This window comes from Plutella xylostella, chromosome 15 (assembly GCF_932276165.1).
Source record: "Plutella xylostella chromosome 15, ilPluXylo3.1, whole genome shotgun sequence".
NCBI lineage: Eukaryota > Metazoa > Arthropoda > Insecta > Lepidoptera > Plutellidae > Plutella > Plutella xylostella.
Window position 1 is genome coordinate 2,958,941 of NC_063995.1, and position 23,103 is coordinate 2,982,043.

At 35.3% G+C, this 23,103-nt stretch overlaps 2 long non-coding RNA genes across 2 annotated transcripts in view; one reads left to right on the top strand and one right to left on the bottom strand.

The window, feature by feature from the left end:
- The window catches only part of LOC119691246, a 53,646-nt gene that overhangs the window by 10,339 nt on the left and 20,204 nt on the right, over positions 1 to 23,103 (bottom strand). The window lies entirely within an intron of this gene.
- Positions 364 to 1,863, top strand: LOC125489620. Its single transcript, XR_007267097.1, has 2 exons — positions 364 to 989; positions 1,267 to 1,863. It is a non-coding gene; the product is annotated as an uncharacterized LOC125489620 (long non-coding RNA).

Below are 23,103 nucleotides of genomic sequence, written 5' to 3' on the forward strand. Positions count from 1 at the left end.
ATGAGGGCTCTGCTTACAATGAAGCTTTCAGCACCATCGATATAGATATAGAACGTATTATCTGTCGTTTTACAATCGCTTACCTCTATCGCTTTAGAATCGCCGCCCTCTATAGGGCATAAGTCATGAGACTAACAGCCCTTATTTACTAGGCGGAAGCAAATCTTGCAAAGTGGGTTAACCCATTCAGGGCAGCAACCGCACTGCATATTACATGAATATAAGATCCTGATAGATCTCGCAAGCGGGCTGTAAATCTTAACATACATTACATTAGGTTGGCTGGTAGAAAATGCTTTTAGCATTAAGTCCACCTTTTGTACACTTATATTTCATATTTGTGCAATAAAGTATCAAATAAATGGGCCATTATTTTATTTTAGGGACCATTATCGGTCCCCTACAAAGAAACATTTTTTAAAAATTAAATAATGAAATTCAGGAATATAGCTACCGTCTGTAGCAATTAAATAAGACACCGGTCACAGAAAATATAATGAATTTATGTAAAATACTTTATTTAATTACAAATTACGGTAACTCTGTTGTTGTTTTTGGTAACGCAATTGTTTTTCATACAAAAATTGTCTGTCCCTCGGAGCGAGTCATATGAAACAAGCACAACGTGTGTAAAAAAATATAATGGAAACAATTTTTTTGAATATTATAACGAATATGTCATTATTTAAACTTTACTTCACGGTAATATTCATGATTTTATATGAACATATTATGGGACAATTAATATTCCTGGCCGAGTCCCCAAGTCTAAGCAAAAATACACCTACACTAGGTTACCTTAGGAAATTCAATCATAAATAAACTTTTTTTCACTTTCTTATACCTAAGATCATTTGAATGGCTGTGTATTTGTATCGGAGTGCAGGAAGGAGAGCGGGACGGATAAAATGACCAAGTCTTTCGGATGAGAGTCCTGGAGAGAAGCGCGTGTATTTATTGTGACGCCACTGAGTTACCGGCGACATACGGTGAGTTTTATAGATATTTATTATTTTATTTCATGCAATATATGTAATAATTAGTAACAATTATTAGGGCATTTTGATATCCCATGTATGTGTATTCATTTAAGTACTAACTTCAAATAGGTTATTGTTTTACAACTGCGTTACCGCTACACTTCGTTACTTTTTCAGTAACGCAGTTGTAGCTATAGTAACTCAGGGGTTTTTCTTATAGTTTTCAGGTATCTGTTACTCAATTTATGGTACAAATATAACATTTGAGCATATTATATTGTTACAGTATAACATTTCAGACTCAATGGCGTAAACAGCGGCTGAAAAACAACGGCTTTATAGGCAAAAAAAATGAGAAATATTTCTTAGTATTAAGTTGTTATATTTTCAGCGATTTTAATGTTTGATATTAAACAAAGAGTTCTGTTAATTTTAGTTTGATAGTTTTTTTCACATTATGATTAGTTTTAATTGAAGAAAGTATAAAGATTGTGATTGAGATACCACTGTGTTACCAATTAACCACAGCGTTATCTATTTGTCCCTCGTTTCCTGAGAGTATTCACAAACATTTTAGCTACTCTATATTAGAAAGAATGTTAAACTAAATATAATAATTATAATTCACCTTATTTTGAGCTATTTCTAAAACTTTGAGCAAAAAATTATGATTATTTTGTCCTTTTTTCGAAAAGTATTGCATTAAAACTTATTGATTGGTAACGCAGTGGGAAACTTTATTATAGAATGAATAACAAAACTGAGAATATTTTGTAATTTAAACTGTTAGATTAATGTTTTTTTTCTTACTTTTTATCTGGTATATGTTTACGAACCAAAATATATGTTCCTAACAATAAAACATAATTTTGTATGAAAGTAACGCAGTAGTATTTTTTTCTCATCGTTCCTCGATTAAACGTCAATAACTTTAAGAAATAGCAAGAAAACATCGCTGCAAATGTATTTAATGAATAATATAAATGTTAATTAACATAAATAAATATTGAAAGGTTAATTAATAAGAAGTTTATTTTTGAAAAAAATATCTGTAAAAGTATGTCCAATTGTACCCAAAATAAAATAATGGCCCAAATAAATAAATAAATACATACATATGCTCACGACTGAAATCCCTGAAGGGGTAGTAAGAGGTGATCAGACATTAAAAAAGCATACCTATTATTATGTATCTATCGATAACTGTTTGTGCGGTATTAACCGATTGTATCTTAATTTTATGTGACAAAAACATAATAATATATGAATACTTTCACAAGTGTACATCTACAAGTCGTCAGTACTTACACAAAGCTATTGGAAGTATTTACTCGCAGTAAATACTTTCAGTACATTACCTTAAGTAAGTGTGATTTTACGATTGAATAAACCTCTTTATTTCCAGCGCTTGTGGGACGCATAATTTCAATCATAACGCACAATTTTACGGTGTCCCAACTGATGGAAATGATCAATGGATTTGAACCCGGGCCCGGCACGTAGGAGGGGAAAACTTGATGAAACAGCTTCAAAATGAATTTCACGCTTTCCGACTCTTTTTCAAATTAATTCGAGACGTCCAACTTCGCTTCTGGTGCGATACTAACTGGGATGTGGAGTTGGGCCCGATTAGATTTCAATTTATTTTATTCAATGTATTCATTTAAACAGTTTATTGTATATTATTTATATTTAAGGTATTTTAAATTAATATTAGCGGTTCCTAAAGATGATTTAGAATGAAACCTGATACCTCGGTACTCAGCAGATACGAGTACATAATTTCTATTAACTCAAAGAATAAGTAATTGTCTTTACGACACGTTCTGGAAACATTTTTCAAAGGCATATCATGCTACGCTAAAGCTGTCAGGTTGTCGCCATGTAAATATTCATCAAACCCAGATTGATAAAAACTAATTCACTTTAAAACATAGACAGCCTATTTTCTTCTGAAACGGGGCATACAGAGATATACCTACATACACATTAACCACCACCACCACCACCACCTTACTAAGTAATAGCACGATTAGATAAGTTACATTCTGATGTGACTAGTAGGCACTTGCCGTGAGAACAATGACTTCAGATGTATGTATCTAGCTTTACAGAGCTACTTCAGACACAATAGTAGAGCCGAACACATGTCTTGTCTGCAATCCCGCCACATTCACAACGGCACCCACTGACAATCGATTGGATTCTGATGACATGGGGGTATACTCTACTTGCCGAAATTTAGGTGTGTTGATAATATTTTTGAACAACTATTATAAAATCATGAGTTGTAATGGATCCTAACTAATATTATAAATGCGAAAGTAACTGTGTCTGTCTGTCTGTTACTCTTTCACGCCAAAACTACTAAACGAATTTGAATGAAATTTGGTATACATACGGTCTAGACCCCGGGAAAGAACATAGGCTACTTTTTATCCCGGAATTCCCACGGGAAAACTTTTTAAGACGAAGCGAAGCGCGCGGGACACAGACAGACAGACACAGTTACTTTCGCATTTATAATATTAGTTAGGATTAGGATTAGGATTGTTAACCAATAAACCCATGATTTATAGTTAACTTTAATAATCTTATCGATAATCATGTTTATAGAAGGTTTTTACCTGAAACAAACACAAGTTTCCCTCGGGAGAGAGAGAGAGATGTTGGCGCCACTATCATTGGTCTTCGATTATTGCGTAATAAATACTATTAGCGGGAGGCTGATAACCAATTTGTGTCAATACAGCCCCCGGTTGATCGACCCGAGGCTAACACCAACTATTCCTAGTGATATACATTCCACATAATTTCCCATTCTACATTTTTCCCCATCTCCTTTCTATCTGTGATTTTTTTTATTGCGGGGAAGGTATAAAAAAAGTTGATTTCCGACGGTACATTTCTTTGGGTAAGTTGATCAGCACAGTTTGAACAGTAGTAGTAGATTGTTACTTCATCGGAATCACGTAAATTAAGATATTTTCCCTTTAGTGTTTATATTTTTGTACAACTTCCTCATTTATATTCAAAATTGTCTCTCTTAGCTCGTAGGGTTCCCTGGAAGAGATCGCTTTTAGCGATAAGGCCGCCCTTATTGTATTATAGATTTTAAGTCTTAAATGTTAATTTAAGTGTTTTATGTACAATAAAGTTATACTACGAGTACTACTAAGGTACACAGAGGTGTCGATTCTGAAGGCACAAATTCTAGAGTTTAGAGTTGTCAAACTGTTAATTTTTCCAATGTGAAATGATATTTACGCACTCATAAAGTCAAATTTTGGACTACTACACTCACAAGTAATAAAAAAAAACATATTTCACTGAAACCCTTTCATTGCTCATGAGTATGTTAAAGAATTATTAATAATCTTACATCTTTTACCCGTGTTGTAAAGTAAGCGTTGCCAGACTCTATCAAATACATTTACACAGAGCTTGCTCCTCATAGACAATATTCGATACAGAATCAACAGAATGCTATGCTACACGTAGGCATAGACAATAGTGGTCTTAGAAGATGGATTGAATATTGATTGGTCGACTGTTGAATTTCTGTTGCGAAGGAAAACGGCAGTACTAACAATGCATTGGATACTAGAGACTAAGATGCCAACGAAGCGGGGATGACCTCCTAACTCGAAACTAAAAATAAAAAGATATACAGGGTGTTGCAAAAAGAGTATACTAAGCCGAAACCTATGCGTGCAGCATTTAATGCAAAAAAAAATCATTTTCCATGGAAACTTTGTTGGTCACGTGACTTTATTCTATGGAGAATGACTTAAATTTTCGCGAATTTTGAAAAATATAGTAGTTATTGTTTTGTTTATTGTTTGAAACATCGGAACGTCGCGCGTCGTCGTCGCGTCGACGGAAACAACGTTTCACGAACTAGGGCGCGTACTTCAAGTTTACAACTTCCTTGGAAGGAAAAATGGTAGATAACCTTTATCTTTGATACTCAAACAGATAAAATAATACTCATGGGGGAGTTTTAGGGGCCCTTCTGTATCTTTCGTATGATTCCTTCGCTGTGCGTGTTAGGAAGGTGGGAATTGCCGGAATTGTTAGTGATAGATAACCGTAAAAGTCACGCTTTTTCACCTCCCGTGTTCACTTCACAAGTCCAATTTTGAACTCAAGCTATAAGTGTCTTTCTTCTTCTAGTGCCCTCTCCTAGCGAAGGTTGGCAATAAGTGTCTTAGGAATAATTAATTATTTTTTTATTCGATGGAAATGTTTTATACAGAACTTTAGCAGCAAGAAAGAAAAAATCGGTAGCCACGTAGCATAGCATATAAGTACCTAATAAGTGGTGAAAAAGCACCTAAACCTAGCGCTACAAGCCCATTAGTTGGAATCACGCCTTTATTCTGTCACCTAAAGTCCATAAACCACTGTTGCCGGCGAGGCGACGTTGCCATAACTACCCGACTTCACGACAAACTTGAGGTTATGTTAAAATAATTAATTTACTTAACATTAAGGAAAATTGATTTAGTCCATACTTGATATTGTAGGTACATAATTATATTTATTTACTTACTGACTGTGCGTATACCATATCGTTATTAAAAGAGGAAAACGTTTTTTTCGTTTGCGTTAAATGTCAAAACTTGCATTCAATATACGACATGTACATAAAGGTACACACACCTCCTCCCAGCAGACAGGTTCAGTCATATCTCAATCAGCCCACGCGAATGTCCCAATATTTATCTTTCCTCCAGTCACAAGTGGAAATCAATATTTACAATCGAAGTGACAATAAGAAGAAATGTTGTTGTATTATTTGCATAATAATAAAAATGAATCGTAAATATTAATGAAGACCTCAAAAACTGACTAATGCGTGTGAGGCTCACTCCCAGTCCAACAAAATATTGTATAGAAATAGGCTAGTTTCACTGAATCAACCGCAAAATAAATTATTTGCTATAGGTACATATTTTACATAAGCCTACAAAACGAGATATTTTCTGAGAAATTTGGTTCAAAACTATCATTGAGTGTGTTTCAGTAGTGTTCTATCATTAATAATTGTATGGCTCATATTTGGTTATGTAGCTAAGTGTGGTGTAGGTACCTAATGGAATTTTAAAACATTTACTGTGAGTGATAAAACTTTATTGAGCCATTTGGTTCAAAAGCATTCTTTGCATTGCATGTTTTATCATAATTATTAGAAAAAGTGTCAGTTATAAAGATCAAGCGCCATCGTGATACTCGAATTATGACTCTTTGTGTTAGACAAAACACCAGAATTCTATGAACCAAATTCATATAATTCTGGCGTTTTGATAGTAAATTTCATAGCGGAAAACCTGTCGGAAATTCTTGACAGCATCCTTTTACAGCAGGTAAACAAAAGCGATGTCTACCAGTTTTTTTTTTTTATTAAAATCGCCTTTGCGATGCCTCATGATAAAATGGCACAGAAATGAAAAAGCGTGAACCGTAAGTACTATTGATTATGACGTAAACGTCATAAATATCTATTTGGGAATTGTTATGATGTTTGATGTTACGGAAAGCCGAAGGGCTAATGCATTCGATTGATATGATAGAAAATTGGATGGATGGATTAGATCGTAAAGAAGTCATAAATACCTATATACTTTAGTGTGGCAAACATAAATTAAGCCTAAATGTTGTTTTACTTGCGTGTGTAGTGCGAGACACATTGCTTCGTGCCACTCACGTTTAGTCATTGTTTAGACCCTGTTTACCTATAGTATCTAGTAAATATAGAATACTAGTGACGGCTTTTCAGAACACTTTAAGATAGGAGCAAATACCTATATAGTTATTGAAATTCGGCATCTTAAAGTACTTAGTGTAACAACCAATACCTAGGTATATAATATAATTATAAAATATTTTGTATACAAATTTTTAACAAAGAATTTTAAGTATTGTCCGACTGCCCGTTCTAAAATTAGAATTTGTGCCTTCAGAATCGACATAATTGTCCAAATAAACGAAGGCTCCCTTTGCAAGCACTTCCTGTTCCATCACTCCTATAACCTGATTTGACTGGTGACCGACTCGCCAGAAGAGAGGCCAGATATAACCAGTCAATTTTACAGTCACATCTGATGGCACGAATCGTTACATTCGTCGGCCATCATGTAGTCATCCTTTTCTAGTTAACTAAACTTTGAAACTATTATAAATTTACCAACAGAAACTATCTATCCCATACCACTTTAAACCTGACCTCCACTAGTATCCAGTGTCAACCAAATTTTCGAAATTAACCGTTAAACTAATGAGTAGGCCTCACTTCAAAGAATCCATGGAGTACAGAGGACCACTCCAGTTGCTCTTTAAACTGCTGTTAACACCGCCCCCTACGCCCGGCCCTCGAGTGGCCTAAAAGACACAATTTGCTGAATACTGAATAGCGCCCAAAGCCTTCTTGAGCTGTCACAAAACCAATGAGTTTATGACCAAGGAGGCGACAGTTTTACCGTCACGTAAAAAGATTACTGAGTAAAGTCTTAGATACACGGAGAGCTCTCCAACGATAATAGAGATTATGGGACATGATATTTAATATGTAGGTATTTGCTTTCCACGTTTGGCAGTGTTGTCCGAATTTCACCCTTCTGTATGTGCGTGTAAGATTTATGAGGTTTGATTTAGCACTGTACCCGACTCTTAAGGCAGACTTTATGAATAAGCAGTAAAGTTGAGTTGGAGTTATTTGTTCTCGTATGTTAGGTATCAAGTTATGTCTGCTTGGCTTTACAGAATTAAATATATCAGACGTATGCAGATTATGTATTTAAAGGTACTACCTACGCATACATTATAATTTTAATAGACAGTAGATAAGCACATTTGTTGATGATTATTGGCTGATGATAATGATAATGATGAACCTTTGTTATTTAAATTTCCAAGATGGAAGGTTAAATGCTTACAATGAAATTTTGTATGGGAAGTGGTAAAAAGGGGCATTTATCAAGTTTGAATAATATATGACAAAGCTTTTAATGAAACCAACTTAAAGTTCTTAAATAATGTATCTATCTATTAGTGGTATACATATATCTATGTCATATATTAATAGACATGACAAACACGTTATTAAAATACCTCTACCCACATAATACGGATCTAAGAATTTCAGGAAGGCAGGTGGAGGTAGGGTGCGTTACGCAACAATAATAAAACATTTATAGAGCCCATTAAAAACAAGCAGCAATTTATTTCCTCGCGATCCATCAGCAGCCTCTCAGCAAAACAAACCCCCCTCCCCCCTCCCCACGGTCCGGGGTATTTGCACACACTTGATTGTCTTTGGATAATTCCAATAAACCTTTCAGTTACTGTTGTGAGGTAAATAGCTGGCGATCGATGAGGCGTGGGCGGGGGCGGCGCGGGGCGGGGGCCAGTATCAACAGGTCGGCGCTATGGTAACCTCCTCCCGAAGGCTCATGGAGATTTTGCAGTAAATTATCTTGTCTCTTCAGTTTGTACGCAAATAGAATGATTGGATTCCACCTCGAGGGATTGGATATCAGTTTTGCGCAGGATAGAGTGGTTGTTTTTCCGCCGACATCGACATAAGCCTGCGATGCTGCTACTCGCTTTTCCATTGTTTGCATTTGTCTGAGTGATTGCTTATGAAAATGTTATAGATTTATTAGTTGTAGCGCAATGTTATTATTTGTCAAGGCTATTTTTTTACTACTGTATATTCACGTTCAATAGTCGATTGTTTAAGAAAATAATGTAAAGGATATTGCAGTCACCTCCTTTCGACTTACTAACTTTAAGTACTTGTATAAAGGAAATACATTTTAAGTATTTTTATATTCACTCCGCCACGTCTTTGTACCTGCAGGAAAACAGTGTCGCGGAGATGCTTATTGTTTTTTCGCCTTGTGAGCCATTGTTATTTGTTAGTTATTTTACTTAATTTTTTGTGACTAAATTGTTTACTAACATAGGCTAAGGACACATTGTTATTAACACATTGTATGGATTTAATACCTAATCTTAAAATAAATTGATTTAATTATTAGTTCTAAACAACATAATTTGTATGCACCTGTTATGTTTCGTACGTGACTTGACTAATGATTAATGTTGACCACGGATCAAAAAACCGGCCCAAAAAGCGATTAGGACCAATCTATGAGAACCCACTGGTGCTACCCCTAACTTCTAAAGTGGAAAGTTATAACTTAATTTAACTGTTTAACTTTCATTATGACTTTCCAAACAGGACCTACTTGAAGCAGGGAGAAACAAAAGCATCAATTAACATTTAACTCCAGAAACAAACAGAGGCATTGTAAGTTTAGCGTCGTGTCCGGTATTTATTATGTATGTGTCCTCTTGCGGGCGAGCCGGTTAACCGAGTACCTATGGAAGGTACTTTAACCATTTATTACAGCTTTTCAGTTTAATGTTTTTTTTCTTCCTAAAAATAGCAACATTCATTTCCTATTCTTTTTAAGCAGACTTTACCCTAAGAAATATTTGTAAAACATTGTAAAAGCAATAACAACAATGGTACTTTTAGAAATTTGATAGTTGAACGAAAACTATAAAAGTTTTCGTTTTGTCGCTTGCAAAGTGGCGCGTCCAGCGGAAATTATCATGAAACTTTTGACAGACAATGTATGCAGGTGAAACTTTATCGTTTTCGTAAATTCAAAACGCGTAGGTACTAGAGGCCGTATGGTAATATGATTCGATACACAAGGAGCATCTTCATGACGCGGGATAGCATTCTTGAGATCGAGTGTGTGGCTCAAGTAGCAGAATTACTGCCCCGATGGCTTCGAAACAGCTTCGTCGGACAACAGAAATGGTTGGTAAATCAGCTTATGCGTCTATATACGGTCTATACATAAGGGGAATCTTAATGGACAGGGTGTTGCAATAGTGATGTGCAAACTATGGTGCACCTTACTTCATGCCCCGCGTGTCCCTACACCTGTACGCGGGAAGAGCTCATGACCGCTACCAGCGGTGCTGTATCAGTGGCCCAGTTCTGGGCATGTATTATTTAGCGACTTTGTTGGTTTGTCGTCGACACGATAAGAAGAAGAATAGTGATATATTGAGTAAGCGGAAAGGGGGTGATGACTCGGGGGCTGATTCTAAAGAACTTTGGGTCCGCCACATTCGTGAACGGAAATCCAACGGTAAAACTGAAAAAAAAAAACAAAAGGTCGCAGACAAAAGCTAGTATATTATAGCTAGTAGACAGTGTATGTTTTTCCAGATTTTTAGGTCGACTGTACCGATACACCTACCCTATAATTATATGTAGGCACTGAGCAAATAATCACTAGGTATATGTAGGTATACATTTTGATTAGTTAAGCATCCACTTAAGATTTGAATACCCTGTACGATCACTGATTAAATTCCACCTGCATATTGAGTATTCGCTTTATTGACCGAACAAAGACTGCCAGTAAGTGCTATTAAAAGTTACCCTTTATACAATGACAAAGTTATATTTAGTTTCACTTAAAATCATTACCGGAGAGCACTTTGGTTCTTAACTTGGTGATATTTCCGAACTTGCACCGTATTACTTAGGACTTTAAGTCAAATTTGAGAGCCACTCCACATGAGAGCTTAATACAGAGAACAAGATGCATTCTGTGTAGCATTATTAATTCACAGGCGACTAACACCAGAAGTGAAGGTTCAAATTTTCTTAAAAGGTATTAAATATTATATCTTGCACCCAAAGAATATCTGGTAGAGATTGCTATATTTAAGATAGCCTTGTACTGTTTTAATTTTAGTATCAATTAAGTACTTCATTTACATATTTTTTTAAATTAAATCGACTTCATACTACAGTAGTAAAAACTTCCTGTAAGTGAACGGCAATTAACGGCAGTTTTCAATTGATAGATAAGTAATAGGTAATATTAGTTTTATAAACAACGACTTTTAAAACAGCATCTGGATTAGCATTTCATACTATTTGTGCAACAAAGTACTCTACATCTAAACTCATGCGTTACATTTTCATCCTAAAATAAAGGATAGATACTGGAGCGACTCCTGGGAAATGAGGGAACGGAGCTTCTAATGTATGTAAATAAATAAAATGACCGCATATATATTATTCTGCGTTCTTAAATGTTTCATCGTTTTCATAAGTTACAGAGTAACGACGTCAAATTATTCAAGTCTTCCTGAAACACTTAACGAAATGAATTTTGTTTTTAACTCGTAGAGCAAAAAAAAATCTGAGATTTTAAGGTGCTCCAAAGAATAATAATATGGTCACTTAGGGGGAAAACCGATAAATTATTGGTGTTAAATGCTATGCGTATAATCATGGTGTATGACTATGTTTTGTGGTAAGTATACCCTAGCTCCGTTGTCCTTGTCTGTGAGAGTGTGTGTGTGAGAGGTGAGAGAAGGATAACGGGAGCTCGCCCTTCGGCAACAGGTCACGCCTTGCATTGGTACCTTACTTGTACTTAGTACCGGTGTGTACCATGTGAGCAAAAAGTATTGTTATTATTCTGCGGTTCTTGTGGACGGGACTCTCATCCTCAATGTTTACCTTCTTGATAAATGCTACTTTATCGAAATTTATCTAAGTATTTGAATTTCGAAATTTAATTATAATTTTAACTCTTGCAGAGACTTCTGTAAAAAAATAAGTTTCATTTGAAATACGGATAACTACAGCTACGTCTAAATACGACAGTAAAGTTGTCAATGTAAAGAAATATTTACCTAAACTTTAATGACAATAACGAAAATAAAAGCAAGCTTTGAAAAGTGTTAAACTAACTTTCAAATTAAGAAGCCGGTACCCAATTTCACGAACTAGTTTACACAGCAGCTTTCCGAACGAAAGTTACGTTTAGAAATATTTTTTACGTACAAAATAACCGTGAGCACACGAACACTGGCTCAAAGCCGAGTAGGACTCAACTTCGCAAATCATGAACGCAGCCCAAAGAGGCCGCTCTGCCCCCGTATTTTGTAACTCCGAGTGGGGTTGGTTGGTATAAAATGGCTGACAACTTAGAGCATTATTAATTAATAACTTTTTACTGACTTATCTGATTCCACAAACGTTTATGTTGAATATAAGGATATATTGGTAGGCTTCTTGCATATTTCTTTCACTAAGATTTTTGGTGTTTTCGGTTAATAAGTCTCTAAGTTGATACCAATTATCACCGGTTGCTAACTCTCAAAAAGTTACAAAATACGGGGGCTGAACCAATTTAAACTTCATCCACCAACTTTTTCAAACTCGGTAATCGTGATATGGAAATTAGTGCTGTTTCTGGACGGACGGTAGCTATGATTCAGATAGCAGTACCGTTGTTTATACCTAGTTCCATTATTGAAGTTGCATACGAGACGCGATTATTATTATTAAACTCTTTATTGAACATAATACAATTTATACATTATACGTACCTACTGAATGCTGTGTGATTTAGCGATTGTGGATTTTGAATGCAGTACGTAAGGACCAGGGAAGTTCTTATGAAACAAGGTTAGATAACTCGATAATAGTATCACTTTTGAATTTTCACACTACGCTCCTGTGTCGCAATATTAACTTAGTTAACTTTAATTAACTAACCTAGTAAGTTCATTTTACAAAAAACTGTCATGACAGTTCATGAAAAGTAATAAAACAACAAACAAACGAGACACAACACAATTACGCCCTTAAAAAGCTTTCCAAATCCAGTTAGCCAAGATCTAAACGTATCATAGAACATTTGATTACTTCATAATCCATGGCTTACGCAGATTGACTTACGGCGGAGCGCCTGCTGCCTTTCATAAAGGGTTATTAGTCTCCGTTGTAACAGAGCCTTCAGAAATAAGGTCCTTCAACGGTCTCTACTACTTTTCACTTTAAAGCAATATGTAGGTACCTACGGCAAACTAAAAAAACTAAAAATACATAACTTCCATTTGAAAAAAAAATTCCGTAAATATGCTAAGGCTATTCAATTAATATATTATTAATTTATTGTGCCTCAAATCTAAAACAATGCTTGTTCTCGTCGATGTTTATATTTGTTGTGTTATACAAGTACCTAGTGATAATAATAGAATTTAAAAAAATGGTAAACTTAGGTAGATTTTTTTACTAGTATAACCGGAACTATCAATTTTGCTGATGTAAGCTAAGATACATTAGCAGCAGTTGTCAGCAATAAAAATCACTGACACGGTTCAACGACCTTAATCTTTCCAAATCGCTGAGGTTTTTATTAATATTTAAGCATCTCAAACAGCTGACGCTTCTTGAGGGATTATTATTCGCAATAAGGCTCCATTATGTGTACATCAGTGCGTCGGGACAGGTTAATCTTCCTGTAGTATACAGGTAGGTAAGTACCTGTTCAAACCAATAATTAATATTACGAAGTACCTACTGGTTTGTAGCCAATTACAGCCGCCCTAGGCCCCAGGAGGCTTACTCTATACTGTCAAAAAACGAACTAACGAGAACTGTCGTGCCATCGGCACGTTTAATTCAACGAGATAGAGTCGCGGCTCGCACAGCAGCGCTCCGAAACTTTGTGTTTCGTTATAGAGTGACCCTCCAGCTCATATAGCCACCCTTTCTAACACCCATCATAAAGTTGTTTTTTAATATTCGTCCTTTAAAAAAACTCTCCGTTCGTAAAAGGAACGTCGTGGTCCATTCGTCAGCTTTGCAAAGAAATTATAACAAAATTTGGCGTGCTAGAATGTGATCTTACGGAAGTGTATACAGCGATGCTACTGTTTCATACAATTCCTGTTACTTCCGCGGCAGCAGAAAGATCTTTCGTTAATTGCAATAGAAAATGAGGTGGCATCAAACTTGGATTTGAGTGAAATTATAGACGAAATCGCAAAAATTAAAGCGCGCAAGAGATTGTGAATTGGGCGGGGAATTCCGTTAAAAATCGTTTTTTCCATTAATTAATCTCATCTGTATAATAAATATTCTATATTGTCATGTGCGTCGTTGTTTATTTATTCCCTTTGGAACATGACATGGAGATTCTAATAGAGACGACGTATGGATTTAGCCTACTATGGATAAGTTCACTTACTGTTTTCTATTCTTATTCTTATCAATAATTTTGAAGGCCTATATAAGTTCAAACTACGCAGAAAGAGGAGGAGGGCCTGATTCTTTCCCTATGCACCAGGGCCCTTGTCCCCCTAGCTACGCCACTGACTAGATCATAATCACAAAGATCTATCCGTGAATCATGGTGTAGGTACGTAAACTATACAAGCTACCTCTATAGAAGCTACAGGTATTGTGAAACCCTCACCATTCACTGCTTATACCGCTTTGACAGCCGGGAGCGGATTGTATGGATGTGAAACAAATAGGTAGTCGAAGCCGGATCGGACGCATTTCAAAAGGATTTTCGGACGATATACTACCTGGCTGAGTGATATGTATGATGTACGATGTCAGCCCCAGGACGGTAGGTTCTATGGTCAATGTGGAACGATTTTGCAGTGACATGGTAGAAACGTATAGTTTTCCTATTCTTATATTTTAAGTCATATATTGAAGTCTGAAATCTTTGTATATAGGGAGACCGGGGACAAAAGTAACAGTTTGTAGATTCTGTCTGATTTCTCGTTATTAATAACATTTACGATAAAATAAATATAGTCACATAAAACTTTCGTATATAGTCTACAAATATCCATTATTACTTTACTTAATGCATCTCGATTTTAGCAATTGTAAAGCCTCAAAAAATAAGGGAAATCGTTACTTTCGACCCCATGGTCAGGTCGAAAGTAACAAGGCATGGGTCGAAAGTAACAACCTTCTTCTTCCCAAACACTACTCTGAGAAGCTAATCAATTTTACTTGATGAATGATGGTTTTATTGCCTTACAAACAAGATTTTTATTTTAACTTTAATTACGTAAGTACTATACTCACATCATTATGCAGTTAGTTGGACCTATTTAGTTAAACCTATTTAGTTACATTTAAGTTATCTAATTGATAAGATTATAGTTATGTTACTTATATATACCTAAGTTTTTTAAGCCTTTTTTGTGATCTGTCCCGATCTCGATATAGAATTTACTATAGTAATCTTACTGTGAATCCTATTATTAGCCTTACTGTTTTGTTTGTACTTAGCATTAATTTTTACAATGTAACGCTGTTGGATTTTCAATAAAAACTAAATAAAAATAAAATAAAACCCATAAATTCTGCCCAATGTTATAAAAACGATTCAAAAGAAAGAACATTAAGATCATACAAATTATTTAGTTAAGAAAACTTCTTAAAAAACCATCAAAACTAAAAAAATCGTATGACTTATTGACAAAACTAAAAAAAACTTCTTAATATAAACTGTAAATGAAATCCATAATTTAAACTGACTAACTGATAAGAAGTTGTTTTATTTGTGCCATAATATACAATATTATGACACAAATATCTAATCAAAACAACAAAAAATAAAAATTTACCAAAACAAACTTTTGGCAAACTTACGTAAGTAACACGTTACTTTTGTCCTGCCGCCAGCTGGAAAATGGTATCATGCACGGGGGGCATCGCATGCTGTCAACCAGCGGTCGCTTGGGACGTTAAGGCTATTGGAGAAGTCCACAGAGTCTTTGTTACTTTCTACCCGCTGTTACTTTTGTCCCTAAGCATCTTAGGATGGTCCAGTCAGATTAGGGTCTGTCAATGACGCTGACACTAGCGAATCCTGTCCACACCTTAAAAGTTTTCACTTTTTTATGCTGCCCTAGTAGTGTGTATTCCAGAGTTTAAATTTCATGTCATAGCTAACTTTAGATACATTTTAGCAATATTAATGTTTGAGAGGTATACGTACTGGTTACTTCGATCATATAATTATATATACCGTATATATATGATCGAAGACTGGTTAGGTTAGGAATGATAGTTCAACTATGATTTCATGTCAGTGTAACAGGCAGCGTCATACTGTTATGATGTTGAAACTGAGCCGATATCAATTCCTGAATAACCGCCTGAAGGCGAAACGGATCCTTCGTTAATGCTCTCCTGTATGAAATCCAGGATGCAGTATGCGGTTCCTATACTCGATATTTATATTTAGTATCTATCTATCTATGTATTTGTGTAGATATATCAGCTGTCCGACATCCATAACACAGGTTCTGCCTAGCTTGGGGTCGGATGGCCGTGTGTGAGATGTCCCCACATATTTATTTATACTGGGTGTTGCAAAAAGGGTATACTAAGCCGAAATCTAATCATTCTCCATAGTACAAAGTCACGTGACCAACCAAGTTTCTATGGAAAATGTTTCTTTTCGCGAATTTTGAAATTATGATTTCAGTTTCGGGCTTAGATATACCATGCTGCACATGTAGGTTTCGGCTTAATATACGCTTTTTGCAACACCCTGTATAGCTACGACAGAATAGATTAATGATCAGTTATTTTATGAAGTGGGTAAGTGTAAAAATCTGAATTCTGAAACATTTGGTTTGCATAATCTAAAACCAAAATATGAAATACAAGTGTAAGTAAGTATATCTATAACAAATGTGTAACCAAAACGTTACAACAAGTCCTTAAATACAAAGAACAAAGTAAGTTAAGTTTCAACTTGAGTAAGTACCACAACTAACTAATCCATCAACGAAGCTCTAAACTGAGCAAAACATAAGTAACTCTAAAAAGTTTACGTTTTCAACTCATATATTTTACTAGCTCGCTTCACAAGCTTCGCGTCTGCATGCGGACAGAAATAAAAAATAAAAAAGCGTCTTGGCGAGTTGTGAATGAAATGAAAAGGCCCGGATACGTCTAAAGACCCGTCGCGAGTAAAGGGACGTCTTTTGTACAACAACGGAGGGATGGCCTGATGTCCTAGATGGACTATTCGGCCGTTTTCTGATGAACTGACAAGTTTTTAACCGTGAGAAAGTATTAGGTACTTATAAGTATTTAACTTGAAATGTTTGAAAAGTCATTCTTTGCAAACACAAGTTCCTAAAGTTTTTTACTCAGCATCTAAAATTATGATTTCAAGTCAGGACATTATTGTCGCGCCACGCCAGCACTGGATTCGATATTTCTGCTTCATAATTTCCGCGTAAAGTTCCAGTGACATGAATATACTATGGAACGGCAATGGCTGATGCCACTTTTTTATTTCTTACATGGTTGTACAGCTTTCGGCTAGCAATCCCAACATTATCCTCCCACAAGGAAGGGATCTTGGCGATTTGTACCCAATTAAGTACAAGATACTCAACAACGACCGATGCGGTCTGCAACAAGCTACTAGGTATATTGAAATATGACTTTAAGAAATAGTCAGTAAGGTAATTTGATAAAATAACAAAAAAAAACAATTTCATTAAAATTATAATTTAATTTTGAGACCAATTCTATGTGAGAATACAAAAATAGCTAAGCAGGTATAGTGCGAAAAACTTATCTGTTCCGGTGAGAACGAATTGAATTGGTCCATATCTCGTTGTTTACTAACAAATTATATATTGATATAGATTAGATGGATTTATTTAAACCGCAAGGGTAAATTACCATCACAGGAGAACTTACCATCCTAGATAATTAAGAAATATTAGAAATTTACGTGAACTCTCACCGGAACAGATAATATAATAATATAATATAATATAATATGTGGGGACATCTCACACACGGCCATCCAACCCCAAGCTAGGCCGAACCTGTGTTATGGGTGTCGGACAGCTGATATATTTACACAAATATATAGATAGATAGATACTAATTATAAATATCAACAGCCAAGACCCGAGAACAAATATCTGTGTTTAAACAAATATCTGCCCCAGCCGGGAATCGAACCCGGGACCTTCGGCTCAGCAGTCAGGGTCACTAACCACTACGCCATTCGGCCGTCAGGTCAGGTCAGATAAGTTTGTGGCACTGTACTATTATTTTTTGATGTTGATGCGGTGTAAAACTAATCCGACGCGCATTCACCAACTTGAGACAATATACTAAGGCCAAGATAAATAGACGAAACTAAGACGGAGTCTTAGCTTAAGCACATGCTAAGAACACGAATTCACTAAAATAGACACTACTTGAGCACAGAGTATGCCAGTAAGTTCGCACTCTGACTTAGCCGAGTTCGAGTTCACATTTGTCAAGACTTGGCCCTTGCTTAGCATACCCAAGTTGTCACATCTGCCACACTCTCAGGAAATTATTATTCTATGCTCTCAGGCTATCCACAGACCACATTTATACCAAATTTGCTAAAAAACTACGGAATGAAACTATGACCACAGATAAATAAATATAAATTTGACGCAGATTTGACATAACAGGTTCTAAGCCAGTGACTTAGCCGAGCAAACGCTATGCAGTGTCTATTTTAGAGACTCATTGCAACTCGACTTAGTTCAGGTGAAGTCGTACTTGGCTAAGCATTAGTTTGAGCAAGTGCTAAGCAACGACTATTTATCTTGGCCTAAGTTCCATGTTATGACTGACATGTCTAGTCGAACTAAGCACGCACTTGATGAAAATTATTGTCAGATTATAAATACTCATATTTATTTCTGGCAACTAATAGGCCCATAGAAAAATGCTTTTATGCTGTTGTAACCGTGAACATTTTTTCAGGCCATTTTCGACCCTACTATAACTTTGTTGTGGAAATTACAAGATGTCTGGATTTTCAGTACCTATACATTCTGTACAATTAGGCAATGAATTAAACCAGGAATTTTAAATTTTGTATTCGGCACAAAATACATTGAGTTGACTTTTTTCCTTTTCTTTTATGATCATGATAAAGTAAGTACAATCAAGGTAAATACGTACATAACATTTATACGTATCGAACGACGCACCTTATTAATTATCCGGAAACGGCTTTCCGGATACCGTTATAAAAAGTCGTTAATTAGCAGATTTTTTCTGGTATGTTCCAATATCTCCCTACCAGCAATATTATCGAGTTTGGTTTAATATGGACTGTATCACGCTGTTAATAAAGATTATTACAAAGAAACACTCTCTGAAAGGTAGTTACGGTACATTGTATTGAATAGTTAGTATCATTTTGATCATATTGCATTATTTATATCACGTATTCTCTTGAATGATCAAGAGACGAGCAAACATTCATTACAGAACCGACTTTAATCAATATTTCATACAAAGTGATTACGATACAGGATAAACTCTCTTATCTTTTAAAATTCAAAATCTTTAAAACTGCGTCTATGACTTCCACTTTCGATAGTCTAGTCCACTTTTACGAAACCGCCAACTGGGCATCCCCACCCCTCCAAGTACAGCACGTAGGTATCTCCCTACCCCCCCTTTTACAGGAGCTTAGGTAGCTAAGAAAGGGGGGAGCTCTAGGCAACAGGTGCTTCAATGATGCCAAGCAGGGGAGTTTAGTGGAGCTCAACTATTGAACATTCAGAATTTCAGTGACAAATTTCATTTCCTACCAAACTTTGTGCGAGTAGCTTCGATATTTAAAGTTTGTACTGCAAGGTTTACTAACTTGGACGTTGTCTTGCAATTTGAGGTAAAGTCATTTGTAACGACCGAAAGTTGCCGTTCTTCTAAGCCAGTCCATCAGTTTTAGGGTTTGTCATCGTGGTGGAAGGATTAGCCAGGCAGAAGTAATAAATACCACATAAAACTGTAATTACACTTTTTAGATTTTTGTTAACACTATATTCTGATTCTGACGTACGTCGGAATACGTCGGTGGCCTGCGCCTAAAAGTATACAGGGGAGTTTTTAAAATAGCGATCTCAAGCGCACATGCTGCTCAAGCACATCCACATAAACACCACTGCTACACATATCACACACAATACGTCCCCGGATTTATAACAGATGTAGCTGGTCCCTTCATCATTAGGGATCGCTATTTTAAAAACTCCGCCTGTATACTTTTAGGCGCAGGGCACCGTACTAATCAATGACAAACCTAATAACCTATGCCAATGGCAATGATAACATATTTTAAAGTATAATCACATTTTTATTCATAAAATATACGTGTTTTGTCCTATAAAGCTCTTAATTGCAGCGTTAATAGGTATATAAATATAAGTTAATAGAAACTGAAATAATGTATACATATTTATTTTATTTTCAGTCTGTATGTCAAAGGCAAAGCAACTCCGGTGTCTCATTACATTAGCAAACGTGAATGTAGAGAAATATGAGTCCCTTTGAGATATTCAAAGCACTGAAAATAGGTGTATTATTTATGTTCTTGCATGAAAGAAATAAGTAGCAATCATAAGGTTGTTGAAGGATCTTGCTTACAATTTTCAAGTATGTCAGTCTGTCAGTCTACACGTAGGTAGATAAGTATCTACAATAGAACACTAGATTTAGTCTAAATAAGCGTAACGAGTTACCACTTATACCTTACTACTACTTACTAATAATGACGGTGTCAAAAAAAATGTAAAATGTTTAAATATGGCTGTTAAATAAATAAAAAATAAAAAAAAATTACGGTTAAACATTATTCGTAATATTACTTATTACTTTTACTTTTATCTACCAGTTCATTTTCAGAAAAATACATAGTAACCTAATAAGTACTTCTAAAGTATCGAAAAGCTACACACACCATAGCAGTTGCTATATTATACCGTAGCTCGATCTTTCCATAATATAACCAATGGAACTGCTTGCTGGTGTTTTATTCCTTTTGTGTGAATTTCTGAGAGTTGTATTTATTATTTTGTAAGTACAAAACTAACTTTAAACTATATTTTGAAAAGTTTCTTGTCCCCATTCTTCTGTTTTGAAATACAAATTTAAGGGACAAGGTCCTAACAAAAAGTAGTTTGTAAAATGGTTATGATAATGCACTAAATACAATAAATTAGAGGTAGAAAAGTTTCTTATATGATTCTTTTAGAATCAGGACCTACTTTTGTAAACATTATTGTAATATATTTTTATGTAAACATATACCTAATATATTTATATACATAATCGAAGAAACAAATAAATAGTTCATCAGTGGAAACACACCATTACCATTAACGTAACCTCTTTACCACAACATTTGAAACCACAGCGTAGAAACAGAACACGTCGCGAGACGTCTCATCACCAAATGAAATTACGGGCAAATTTGCATATCGCCAAATGATGTGCCGGCAGCACGTTATTTTGGGCCAATTATTATTACCGAATTACTTCAGGAAGGCCGCTTTAGCTTATGAAAAACGAAGAGAAAAAAAGTAAATCATTTAAGTTTTCCTAATATAGTAAAATAAAATAAAATAAATAAAATTTTACAATGGAAATGGTATATATAACCGTTAATAAACTACAACACGTGAGGTGTTCAGGTACACATTAAGTACACACATACACAACCTGATAAAATCATAGATACACCCTTCGCCTTAGTCGGGTAAAACGTTGTTTTATTATGTAGATGCCGTGTGATTACCATCTAAAACGTCGGAATTCGTTAAAACTCGGAGCACAAACTTTCTACTTTTTACCTTCGCATAAAAAACGCACAACTAACTTCTGAAGATTGATTTGATTTCTGAAATTTCATGTAACGTTTAATAACTTCCATAAAGTATTTTTATTTTTAGTTACGCCTAGTCTTTTTGACTATGCCAAAATTATTATTTTTTATTTATCGCAAAAGGACGAAGCCGAGAGCTGTGGTGGTGTAACGGATAAGATCTCATCCTATCACTAAACGCCTTAGTTCATATCCTGCCATGCTCCTTAAAAATATTGATTATCGAAGGCAAATAATACGTCAGAGTCTTATTTGGTTGGGAAACGGGAGTCAATATTTATTGAATTTCTGTTGAATTGACGATCGACAAGAAATGCATTGAAAAGGTCCAATTAAGGTCAGAGTTTGTGCATATCTAGGCGCACCTAAAGCTAGATTCAAATCCGAGTATCTACAGGTATGTTAAATGACGATCTGCCTGTCGCTTGCACGTACGGCAATACACGATGGAAATGCTTTTTTTTGTTTATGCAAAACCAAAAACAACGCCCATGACTTACCTACAAAGCGAATAAAAATACGGGCTGTTTTAATTTACAGATCTGAAAGTAAGCTTTGATTCTGTGCACTCGGTAAAGTCGGTAGTGCGAGCTTAAAGCTCAGCGTGCTTTTAAAAAACATTTTCCATCTTTTATGGATAACACGCTGTAATTTGATTAGTTGTACCTGCATGTCGTGCTTACCTGAGTACTATGCTTTTATGAATTCTACACGGACAGTGGCATGAGTTTTACTTCAATGTTTTGTGTAAATATTTAAATTGGACATATTATGCTTTATACATACACATCTTTTCAAAAAACTGTTTAAGAAAACTCTTAAACTCACTTTTGCGTATGTAAATAATACTATAAGATAGTATTATTAAAGTTTATATATAGATATTTTTAAAGTTTCGTACACTAACAGTAAACAGTAGACATAAGCCAAGAAGAATTTTCTCGCAATGAGGAAACACCTTGAGCTTTGCGAGTTTTTTGGCTTTGAAGCACGCGAGTATGTAGGAATGATTTGCGGAAACACAAACGAAATTACAAAGAGAATTGGATCGTGTCTGAGGGAGGATGTTATGTTGTCTTCAAGCTGGGGGTCGTGTCTACTATTTGTAACTACTATACCTATACTATAGAATAGAATAGAATACTTTTTATTTTGCAGTATAATTATATTTATTTACCTATACTACTATACCTACAGTCAGTCTAGTCTAGTACAGGGTTTGCATAATTTTATTGTATAAAAGTTTACGTTTTCTTCTGTCATCTGTATACATTATCAGTCAAAAGTCACATGATAGTTTCCGCTAGAGGCGCCACTTTGTATGCGAGAAAACGTAAACTTTTATATTGTCCGACAACGTAACAAACCTGTACTAGACCTACAGGGCGTAGCAAAAGTTGTATCGTAGTCATTATTTTACGTACACATCAACTAGTCGCGTCAATGTTAGTTATAACTCACATGTACACTTGTCCAAAATTAATAATGCACATGCAGATCTTCACACCCGAATCATTAAATCGTAAGAGCCTTAAAAAAACACTTGCATTTTGCACCTTGTT